General features: G+C 38.8%; 1 protein-coding gene across 1 annotated transcript in view; it reads left to right on the top strand.

Annotated features, from left to right (window-relative positions):
* Positions 1-1,415: 1,415 nt before the first annotated feature.
* LOC107579938 (non-muscle caldesmon-like) overlaps positions 1,416-10,968 on the top strand; it is a 58,366-nt gene continuing 48,813 nt past the window's right edge. The window contains exon 1 of the mRNA XM_016265719.1: positions 1,416-1,612. The gene's annotated coding sequence lies outside the window, so the exon portion shown is untranslated. The remainder of the gene's footprint in view (positions 1,613-10,968) is intronic.

The following is a 10,968-nucleotide window of genomic DNA, read 5'->3' as shown; positions in this document are numbered from 1 at the left end:
TATCAAAAAGTAGCCAGGTTATATTACCTAAACTGTGTAATGTAATATATTACGTTACTAACTAACATTTTCATCAGGTTAATTGAAACCGGCGTTACTTTCATGTCTCTCGTATCACGCTGCGCTCACTCTCGCAAATAGAGTCTCTTTTAACTATTACATTAAAATTGCCTCAGATGACTTCAGTATTAACATATTATTGTAAATAACATCCTTGGAGTTTTCCTCTTGTAGCTAAAACGTCTCAGGTTACTTATGTAACCATGGTTCCCTGAGTAGGGAACGAGACACTGCGTCCTCTAGGTTTCCCCATAGCGACCCCTAGAGGACGCAGTTCGAAGGTCCCATGAAAGGGAACGTCTCAGGTTACTTATGTATCCATGGTTCCCTGAGTAGGGAACGAGACACTGCGTCCTCTAGGTTTCCCCATAGCGACCCCTAGAGGACGCAGTTCGAAGGTCCCATGAAAGGGAACGTCTCAGGTTACTTATGTATCCATGGTTCCCTGAGTAGGGAACGAGACACTGCGTCCTCTAGGTTTCCCCATAGCGACCCCTAGAGGACGCAGTTCGAAGGTCCCATGAAAGGGAACGTCTCAGGTTACTTATGTAACCATGGTTCCCTGAGTAGAGAACGAGATACTGCGTCCTCTAGGTTTCCCCATAGCGACCCCTAGAGGACGCAGTTCGAAGTTCCCATGAAAGGGAACGTCTCAGGTTACTTATGTAACCATGGTTCCCTGAGTAGGGAACGAGACACTGCGTCCTCTAGGTTTCCCCATAGCGACCCCTAGAGGACGCAGTTCGAAGTTCCCATGAAAGGGAACGTCTCAGGTTACTTATGTAACCATGGTTCCCTGAGTAGGGAACGAGATACTGCGTCCTCTAGGGGTCGCTATGGGGAAACCTAGAGGATGCAGTTCGAAGTTCCCATGAAAGGGAACCGATTGTTTTGTTCACGGTAATGGACTACTTTTCTTTGCGGAAGCATTAAGGTAAAATACAGGTAAGTAATTTAAACTCAAATCAATATTCCATGTAGGCCTATTTATTTAGTGAGTGCCAGTTTAATAAGCGGTGTAATATACAGTATAATATACCGGTCTTTATCGCAAAATAAACCCCTTCAGGGCGACGTGACCATTGAAGGTAGCTGTCAAATAGCTGTTTTTCAATTTCAGCTGCAATCATATATATTTTTGGATAAAAGCGTCTGCTAAATTACTAAATAAATAAAATAAATATAATAAAACGGGATGTGTTGAGTTTTAAAGTATGAAACTTATATATCCTATTTATGATTTAACTTTCTACATTTAATAATTGTTTAATTAGAACAATGCAATAGTGTTCGTTTATTCTTACAACGAATGTTATTGGATCGTGCAGTGCTTTGGACGAGTCTGGATCTGCAACTGTACTCGTGAAGTACGAGAAGGCGGAGGTCGGATGGAGTGAATGGCTGCTAAAGGGAGGAGCTGCACACAAACTCAGGAGTCCTGTTACTGAACGCTGGAGATTTTGGAAATGTAAGGAACAGCTCAAGTCATTTTGTCTTTGCAGGTTTCTTCACACATCTAAAGGACGCACAGCTCGTTCGCCTCACAGCGCAGGTGAGTTGTACCGTCACTGCCAGGTGTTTGGATGCGAGTTTAATAACTTTACGCGCTTTGTACAAACTCTTCCTCCTTGCTTGATAAAACATTAACCATTTTGCGTCAGTCTCACTGAAGTCTTTGTTGAAAAGCGTGGCTTATATTGCATGCATTTTATAGTAGATGTTGAATATTATATATTAGTTTGCACTTTTAGAAAGTTCTAACTCTCTAAATCAGCTTTGGGATGCATACAAATATTTGTGCACTGATGCATGTTGATTGTTATTTGAGTGTTTGAGAGTTAAATATAATGTTTATTCAAGTCTATTTCAGATTTGCATACTTTATCTTATTTACGAATTAGCCTGGATGTCTTTTACAAACCAATAACCCTAGAAAAAGTCCTGGGTTGATTGACAGCTGCCAAAACTGTCTAAAAAGGCGTTTTGGTACTCTGTTGACCTGATTGAATTGGTTTTAAGTGTGCTTTGCACATACTGAAACCTCTCATGGGTTTATATGCTGTATTAAACCTTTTATTGCATTGAGCTCTTTGAGGGATCTTAAGCTTTTATTGCATCTTTTTGAGGGATTCTGTGTAAGTAACCTCTCTAGTGTCCTTCAGCATCCTGCAATCTATATAAACAGGGCACCACTGTCCCATGCCTAGGTTAAGGGATGCTGTAACACATTAAGATTCTCATTGGTATCGTCCAAAATGGATTTGGCGTTTTCTCTGGCTGGCCGTATCTCTACACTCTCTTCTCAAAATATTTGTGGCGTGGAATCACCGGCCATGAACATTTTTATATTGTTTAATTCATGTCAGTTGTGGGATTTGGGATGGAGCTGAGGGGGTGGGGGGTTTAGAGTGGATGCTTTGGGAAATTTCTCTTCTGGGAGCCATTGAGTGCTTGTTTAACTAAAGCGATGCATTTATGAAGTATCTTGATTGTTGCTGTTTGCGTTTTGGCAGCGAACCCATAAATCCCGACCGACAAAGAATGCAAGCTTTGTACTTATTGCAAACTATTAAATTCATTTTATGGCCCTGTTTATTAACACAACTGCACAGGCCAGGCTTCTACGGCAACTGCGTATTCCGCTGATTCAGTTTATCATGTGTGTGATATAATCTGTCAGATTGTGACTCGGGACCTCGTTTTATTGCTCTGACCTTTAGTTGTACGAGTTAGAGCATGAGGGAAGATCTGATTGCAGAATGATGGGAGTGATGTGCTGTCAGAGTAGCAGCACGGACATTGAAGCGTGGTGCTCGCAACACTGCGGGCCAGTAATTGGCCATGAAACGGGATCTGATAACAGTGTGGTGTTTGGAAAATATGTGGGGAATGTCCTCGCCTTAAAATGAACAGACTGAACGTGGTGACATATGATTGGAATAGTCTCTGGAATGCAAAACAGCACTGTTTTCCCCCATTTTGCACTTTTTCTCAGTTTTGGCTCCCTCTTTGTTGGGTTATGGGAACAGGCTGCCTGTAGGGGTCTACATGGTCTGTCTTACAATAGACTCGAGCCACTCATGTCAATCATGTTGAATAAAGTCACAAATGAACTGAGAGAACAAAAATTATCCAAAAGGATGACAGTAATCCAAGGAGAAAGACCAGTGTTTTCCACCATTTAGAAACCCAAAGACATCGGTTGTTTCTCTATGGGGAAAAAGATGATGAATGTGAGGTGCAAATGAAATGTGGTGTTTCAAGGCACATTAAACCATGTGAACATTTATAATGGGATACAATAAGGGCCAAAAATGTCAATTCTGGGATGTTTCTTTTGTCTATAGACACTGTTTGACCAATAATGTTTGAGATAAAGTCTTTGTCAATAGATACATTAAGCAGCTGTTGTTATATATAATGTCAAAAATATTGTCTTTTCTTCTTGAATTATGGTGGCAATCTTTTGGCTGTAGATGATTGCAGTGTTTATGACAAGTGTTAGAGAGATTAATTCTCCATGGTTATGTTAATAAATGTTTTCACATTTTTTCGCTTGCTAATGTGCATATGAGTAGTATGATATTATATGTAGTTTTATATCATGGTAACAGTATCTATAATGTCTACAGTTATTTTCCTGGAAAACAAAGTATATTATGCAGTCATGTAATGCCAGTAGAAATATTTTGTAACAATATACACTACCGTTCAAAGTTTAGGGTCAGTATTTTTTTTTCTTGTTTTTTTTTTTTTTTACATTAATTAATACTTTCAGCTAGACTTTCAACGAATCCTGAAAAAAGTATCACAGGTTCAAAAATATATATAGATATATATTAAGCAGCACAACTGTTTCTTATACTGTTATTATAACTGTTATTATAATGATTTCTGTTGGATCATGTGATGTGACACTGAAGACTGGAGTAATGGCTGATGAAAATTCAGCTTTGCATCACAGGAATAAATTATATTTTAAAGTATATAAAAATAGAAAACTTATTTTAAATAGTAATAATATTTTACAATATTACTGTTTTTTCTGTATTTTTTATTAAAACAAATGCAGCCTTGATGAGCATAAGAAACTCATTTTAAAAACATTAAAAACCTTACTTATACCAAACTTTTGAACAGCGGTGTATATATTTGGAAGCAACTTATAAGATCATTCATAAGAAATTAATAAGTCTAGCATTACCTCAGAAACAATATTGATTAATTGTCTGAATATGGCCAATTTTAGAATAAGGGAATGTTTACAGTTTTTATTATGCAAAGAAAAGAACTGTAGCCCAGCCATATAAAGGTGTGATTTTAATGAACTAATTCACCCAGAAATCAAAAATCGTTTACTGGTCTTCATGCCGTTTCAAACCTCTATGACTTACTTTCTCATACAGGTTTTAGCATGAGGATAAGTTAAATGATGACCAATTTTTCCAATTTTATCATATCATTCTTACATCCCTGGTATATGCCATCCTTCAAAAACCATGTGGCGTCAAGTTTTCAAAATGACCATAACAGTAACGTGTATCCAATCCGAGTTTTTATTTTTTGCAGTGAGCTGATTCTCATCTGCAAAAACATGCACAGGAAATGTCTCGGTGTCTGAATATGGCCAATTTTAGAATAAGGGAATGTTTACAGTTTTAGGGACATAATCGTTATTATTATGCAAAGAAAATAACTGTAGCCCAGCCATATAAAGGTGTGATTTTAATGAACTAATTCACCCAGAAATCAAAAATCGTTTACTGGTCTTCATGCCGTTTCAAACCTCTATGACTTACTTTCTCATACAGGTTTTAGCATGAGGATAAGTTAAATGATGACCAATTTTTCCAATTTTCATATCATTCTTACATCCCTGGTATATGCCATCCTTCAAAAACCATGTGGCGTCAAGTTTTCAAAATGACCATAACAGTAACGTGTATCCAATCCGAGTTTTTATTTTTTGCAGTGAGCTGATTCTCATCTGCAAAAACATGCACAGGAAATGTCTCGCCGAGCCCATTTTCCCTGTCCTCTGCCTCAGCCGACCACTAAACAAACAAAACTAATCAAGAGATGTTCTACGCATTCCATCAGAAATCACTCGGTGAGAGGGAGATGAAAAATTTGGAGACATATTTAGGGTCGGCCATGATGCAGAAGTGAAAGAATGCATGAAAATTGACGTTGACTCTAGCATGAAGTCATGTCGATGTAGCGGCTTAGTGGAGGCCCGTGTTGTGAGCACGAATGCGCGCCAACGTTCTCATAAAGGTGTTGAGGGAGAGCCAGCGAGCTTTGATTTGATGAATGCTGATTCTGCTGAGGTAAGGAGCGCTTTAGCGAGCTGCTAGTCAAACTGTCCTGACCTCCTGACCTAAGAAAGCAAGCACGCTTCTCTTTGCCCGACTCGCTTTGTGCTCTTCCAGCCTTACATGGTCAGATCGTACATGTATCCTTATCACGAGCCAAGCTGGGTCAAAGAAAAAGCCAATCTTGTGAGATGATGTTACTACTAGCATGATGAAGTTGAGCGCTTTCGAGTAACAGATGACCTACACGGGTTGCCAAAGACAAAAGCTGATGATAATGTTGAAATGATTTATAAAAACCCAGCGCAAAATCCCCTGAATACCTCAGTGGTATGATTCGATGCTAGTCTTGTTTCCTTGTCTGTTAATTCTTTAATAGACCTCAGTCTTTATGTGTGCGTCTGGTAATGGTAGCAGTGGTAATTGTTTAACAGAGCCTTTATGGAGTGAACTCTTTCCTTCTAATCAGAAGCATATTTACGTACTAGTGCACTCGCCTCAGAGGGATCCTCAGGAATGCGAGGCAGCATCGCGCACACGCACACACACACCCGCCTCCTTTTCTTTCCACTTCACATGTCATTGCATCCTTCTGAGAGAGCCAATTTAAGCTGATTAAAGCCTGAGATCAAAGCCGCCGGCATGGCTATCACTCAGGATTCCCTCTTCGAATGTATATTTACCTGCGGGTGTTAAATGAAATGCATCCTGACTGCTTTATATAAGCGGAACTGTACATCATTTTGCGGTATTGCGGCCTGGTTTGTATTTGTAAGTTGAGAAGCACCGCGGAATTAGTTAATTTCTTCATTGGCAGACAGCTGGCAGTGTATCAGATGCAGAAACGCGCTCTCATGGTGAGAGTTTTTAATCAGCAATGCTCTGCGCGGAGACGAACTGGCATTCGAGAGACTCTTACCTCATAAGAAATGTGTTATTAATGATTCCCCATTACAGTCACTCTTGCTATTAATAAACATCTCAGGTCTGGCTTTTTTAAAGCAGATTTTATTACCCTTCAGTTGGCATCCAAACTAGCGGAGATGCTTGCCTGCTGTATTTTGCAGGGCTAGTAATTCTAAGTAAACAGAAAAGGCAGGGGAATTTATTTGATACACGTCCCAATAGTCAGTAAATGTATTCAGAATGGACCTAATGTGATTCAGAGGTGCTAATCATAAAAATATACATTGCATTTACAGTAAGTCTTTTGCATTGATTGTGTAATAGTAGCTCTGCTCCAAGTCCTAGTGAGCTGCCTACATAGACAGCACCTTAAGGCATCAAAGGCTGTTCCAGAAGTTGCATAATGTTGTTAAGAGACCACATTTTGACCTAATTCAAAGTCAGCATTTAGGGGTGAGTGATACAGCCTCAAAATTATATCACGATATTTCAAGAATATTTGCAATAACGATATTTATGACGATATAGAAGAAAAACAAAACATGGAACAATGTTTTATTGGTGATTGCAGCTGGCAGGCAGCAGCTTTTATTAGTGCAAACAAAATTAAGGGCATGACATTGCATTTACAGTAAGTCTTTTGCATTGATTGTGTAATAGTAGCTCTGCTCCAAGTCCTAGTGAGCTGCCTACATAGACAGCACCTTAAGGCATCAAAGGCTGTTCCAGAAGTTGCATAATGTTGTTAAGAGACCACATTTTGACCTAATTCAAAGTCAGCATTTAGGGGTGAGTGATACAGCCTCAAAATTATATCACGATATTTCAAGAATATTTGCAATAACGATATTTATGACGATATAGAAGAAAAACAAAACATGGAACAATGTTTTATTGGTGATTGCAGCTGGCAGGCAGCAGCTTTTATTACTGCAAACAAAATTAAGGGCATGTTTCTATCCTTTTCCAATGAGCTACTGTCATCGATGACAGACTACCTAATTAGAAGTGTAAATCTAGTGTCATAAGGTGGCAGCAGCAGCTGTTTGTTCGACTTAAAGCAGACCGATATGAGTATGTATGACGTCAAAATACCGCAAGAGTGACTTACCCCTTATTTACCCCTAATTTACACTGCACGCGTCTGCGGCGCGTTACGGCTCTGACGCGGCCACTCTAGTCAATGCTTGCAGTACTTCCCACAGGTTTGAAATACACTTGCAGTGGTAGCCGGGTGGAAAATCCTCCTATTACCCATGGCACAAAAATAGTATATTACATGTGACACATAACAAATAATGTGTGATTTTTAACAATATTTGTATTTATTGAAATTCATTTTAATTACATAGGCTACTATTACATTTAATTACATACTCATATTATGCATTATTATGCATTGTAAATTATGCAAAATTACAGCATTTAAATGGTAGCATTCTCCTTGCTTTGTCATGTAGTGTCTCTCTCAGTGAATGGGACACAGATTTTACTGATACTAGTAAAATCTATATATTAAATAATGTGTCAAATAATGCTCTTTGACTTTTCTTCCTGTGGGGAAGCATCCCAGCCAGAAACTACAATAGTTTACTATGAATTAAAGGGAAATTATATTAAATACCATTTATTGTGTAAACAAAATACCATTAACACCCAGGGGGAAAAAAACTTGACTTTTAATTAAAAAACAAGCCCGAAATTCACCGGGACTCTTATTTTGAAATGTCTATACTATTGCGGGCTGATCCTTCAGATGAGAGATAAAATATGCATTCTTACAACCATCTAAAACATATTATATAAAGGTCATAAAGTAGACATTGTCATAATTCATCAACGAGTTCATAAGCAATGGCTTGGCATAAATGTGCGCAATTCATTGACTGAGAATCACTCTGAAGCAGTACATTTTACAGTTCACACAGATCTATTTTTATTCGCAAGTGCTACTGAAGCGCCTGCACTGTCGAGCCCTGTCTTTTTCTGTGAAATATCCACTGCGTCACTGCAGTGCAGCGCACGTGGGAATGTCAGCGGGAGGAAACAGTTCTCACGCACACAGAACGAGCAGATACGAAACATGTAGGGCAAGGGGAGATATTCCACTAGTTAATCGATCGCGAATGTTTTCATTATTTTGTTTGGATAAAAAAGTATAAGAGGATAAAAATAATAAAAGCAAAAATGTTTCTCCAAATATACTTGGGTGGTCGTTAATATATTTGGGCGGCCCACCCAAGTAAAGTCTATGTGTTGGAAACACTTACACCAGCGGCGCCGCGGCACGTTTCAAGGCTGATTCAGAAGGCTGCTTCGCTAAAGATATGCGCCTCGCCTATTTTTGACAGTAAGAGTGTGCGCTCGAATATATGCTCTAGAACCGCTCTCGCGATACTTTGATGTTATACACCGATCAGTCTGTGCAGCGCTGCTTCAAGTCGAACACAGCTGTTGGGTTTGTGGTGTTGTTGTTGTTGTGCGCGCTAGGGAATGTATATCCGCCATACGTCATCGCATCGCTATATCATTGATATCGCGATATGACACTTTTTTTATCATGAAAAAATTTATACCGGTATTATCGTGGACTTTATGATATGGCACACCCCTATCAGCATTGCACTTATCCTACATAAGGAAGGCAATACACAAATGCATTGTGACTAACTTTGTGAAGAAATACATTTTCAGTTAAAAACATAAATTACTGACTCTTTACACAAGTGTTTGTGAGCTATGGATTTTTATTCAGATTTTTTTTATATTAGAGTATCTTGTTAGCTTAGCAACATGCTAACAGCAATCTCTATTGTAATCTGCTCTGTACCAATTCACATACTATCCATCCTAAATAGTATTTGAAATTGGAATTAGTGTGTCCCAAATTGTAGTATGCTGAAATAAGTATCCCATAGGTACCCAGATAATCTACTATTTCTAATGGAAATTTGTAAGTTTGCCCACAAACCATTGCGCTTTGCAGGAGGATTAATTTCAGAACTACAAACATGAATAAAAAGTGTTAGAGTCATTCAGGATCTGTGTCAACACAACCAATGTCAGCACCCTGAATGGGTGCTTGTGTGTGGCACAGGTGTGTAAAAGTGAGGAGGGCCAAAGTCATTTTGGAGTGGCTCCAGTGGCGCTTGGGTTTGTGGATTAATCTCATTTCTATTTCAGCCATTAGCTAGGATGAGGGACCCTCAACCTGGGAACCTGAAACCGCCCCATAGCTCCAATATTCAATTATTTACAATTTCATGCTTGCCTGAGATTGGTGTTTTTCTTGTAATGTAAAGATTATGCAGCAGGAGTCCTTTATGTTGAACTCTGAGGTAATGATTTATGAATTTTTTTTTTCCCTTAAAAGGCTCTGTATGCAGTTGCGGAGTGGAAGGGTACATTGGGTTGAGCTGCATGACGGAGCGCTTGCACTCAAACATTTCTAGTCTTAACTGCAGTAATATTTCACTCGACTAAAATAGAGGAATTTATCATAAAGCTCACAAAATCGTCCAAAGCCGAGTAAATATAAGTGACTGCGTGTTTGCTTGAGAGAGAGAGAGAAAGAAAAAGAGAGATTTGTCTTGGAACTGGCAGTTTCAGCCACAGTGAAAGAAAGATTTTTTGAGGTTTTGCTGAACGAACTGCACAGCCCTGTGGCACTAAACATAGCCAAGGTGAATTTAGCAGACAATGTCTTATACACGGAGACGTGTCCGGTATGAGTGATGCTCAATGTGAGTGTGTGATATACCTGCATCTTTGCAGGTCAAGCTGCCGTCTCTTAAGTGTCCGTGGGGGCCACACAGTGCTCAGCCCCTGACAATGCTGACCTGGAGCCATGCTAATAATAACAGCCAGCAGAAATATGCACAGAAGAGGGGAGATCTGGTAGCGTAGCTGGAAGAGAGAGGAGAGGGGCACGGGAAAGGGTTCTGTACTCACAGGAATGTGTCATCTAAGGGGTCTCAAAGTATTCTGCAGTGAACATGCATATCTTTGTACTTATGATATATATTATAAATCATATATACATTTATTTAAATATACATATATGTGTGTGTGTGTGTGTATATATTTATTTGTGTGTGTGTGTGTACACAAGTCAAGTATGAAATCAAGTCACCTTTATTTGTATAGCACTTTATACAATACAGATTGTATCAAAGAAGCTTTACAGTGGAAAATAGTTTGTCAATAATGCAAGAGGACAATAACAAACAGTCATTTTGCAATATTTCAACACATATATATAAAATGTTATTTACATATTCAATTCAATTCAAGTTTATTTGTATAGCGCTTTTCACGATACAAATCGTTGCAAAGCAACTTTACAGCAAATTAAGTTTCTACAATATTTAGTGGTAGCTTATCAGTGGTGACTGTCAGTTAATGTACATATGGCAGAAATGTAAGGAAAAATCAATTAAAGACTTAATCAAACAGATGATGAACACTATTAACAGCAATTATTATATGATGCTATCAAACTTATAGCAAAATGTGGTAGTTCTGTATGTTGTTTCAGGGTTGGCATCATCTGAGGTCTTCTGAGGGGTTGGCATCATCTCTTCTCAGGTGTTCTGGATCCAGACTGAAGCTTGTGTAAATCCTAGTTACCGGCAAAAACAGAGAAACAAATAGAGACATAATTAGCGTAGCTGCTCTTCCAACCAAG

Source organism: Sinocyclocheilus grahami, unplaced genomic scaffold (assembly GCF_001515645.1).
Source record: "Sinocyclocheilus grahami isolate Dianchi unplaced genomic scaffold, SAMN03320097.WGS_v1.1 scaffold33.1, whole genome shotgun sequence".
Taxonomy (NCBI): Eukaryota; Metazoa; Chordata; class Actinopteri; order Cypriniformes; family Cyprinidae; genus Sinocyclocheilus; species Sinocyclocheilus grahami.
The sequence above is the reverse complement of the archived record's forward strand: the minus strand, read 5'-3'. Positions and strand labels throughout refer to the sequence as shown.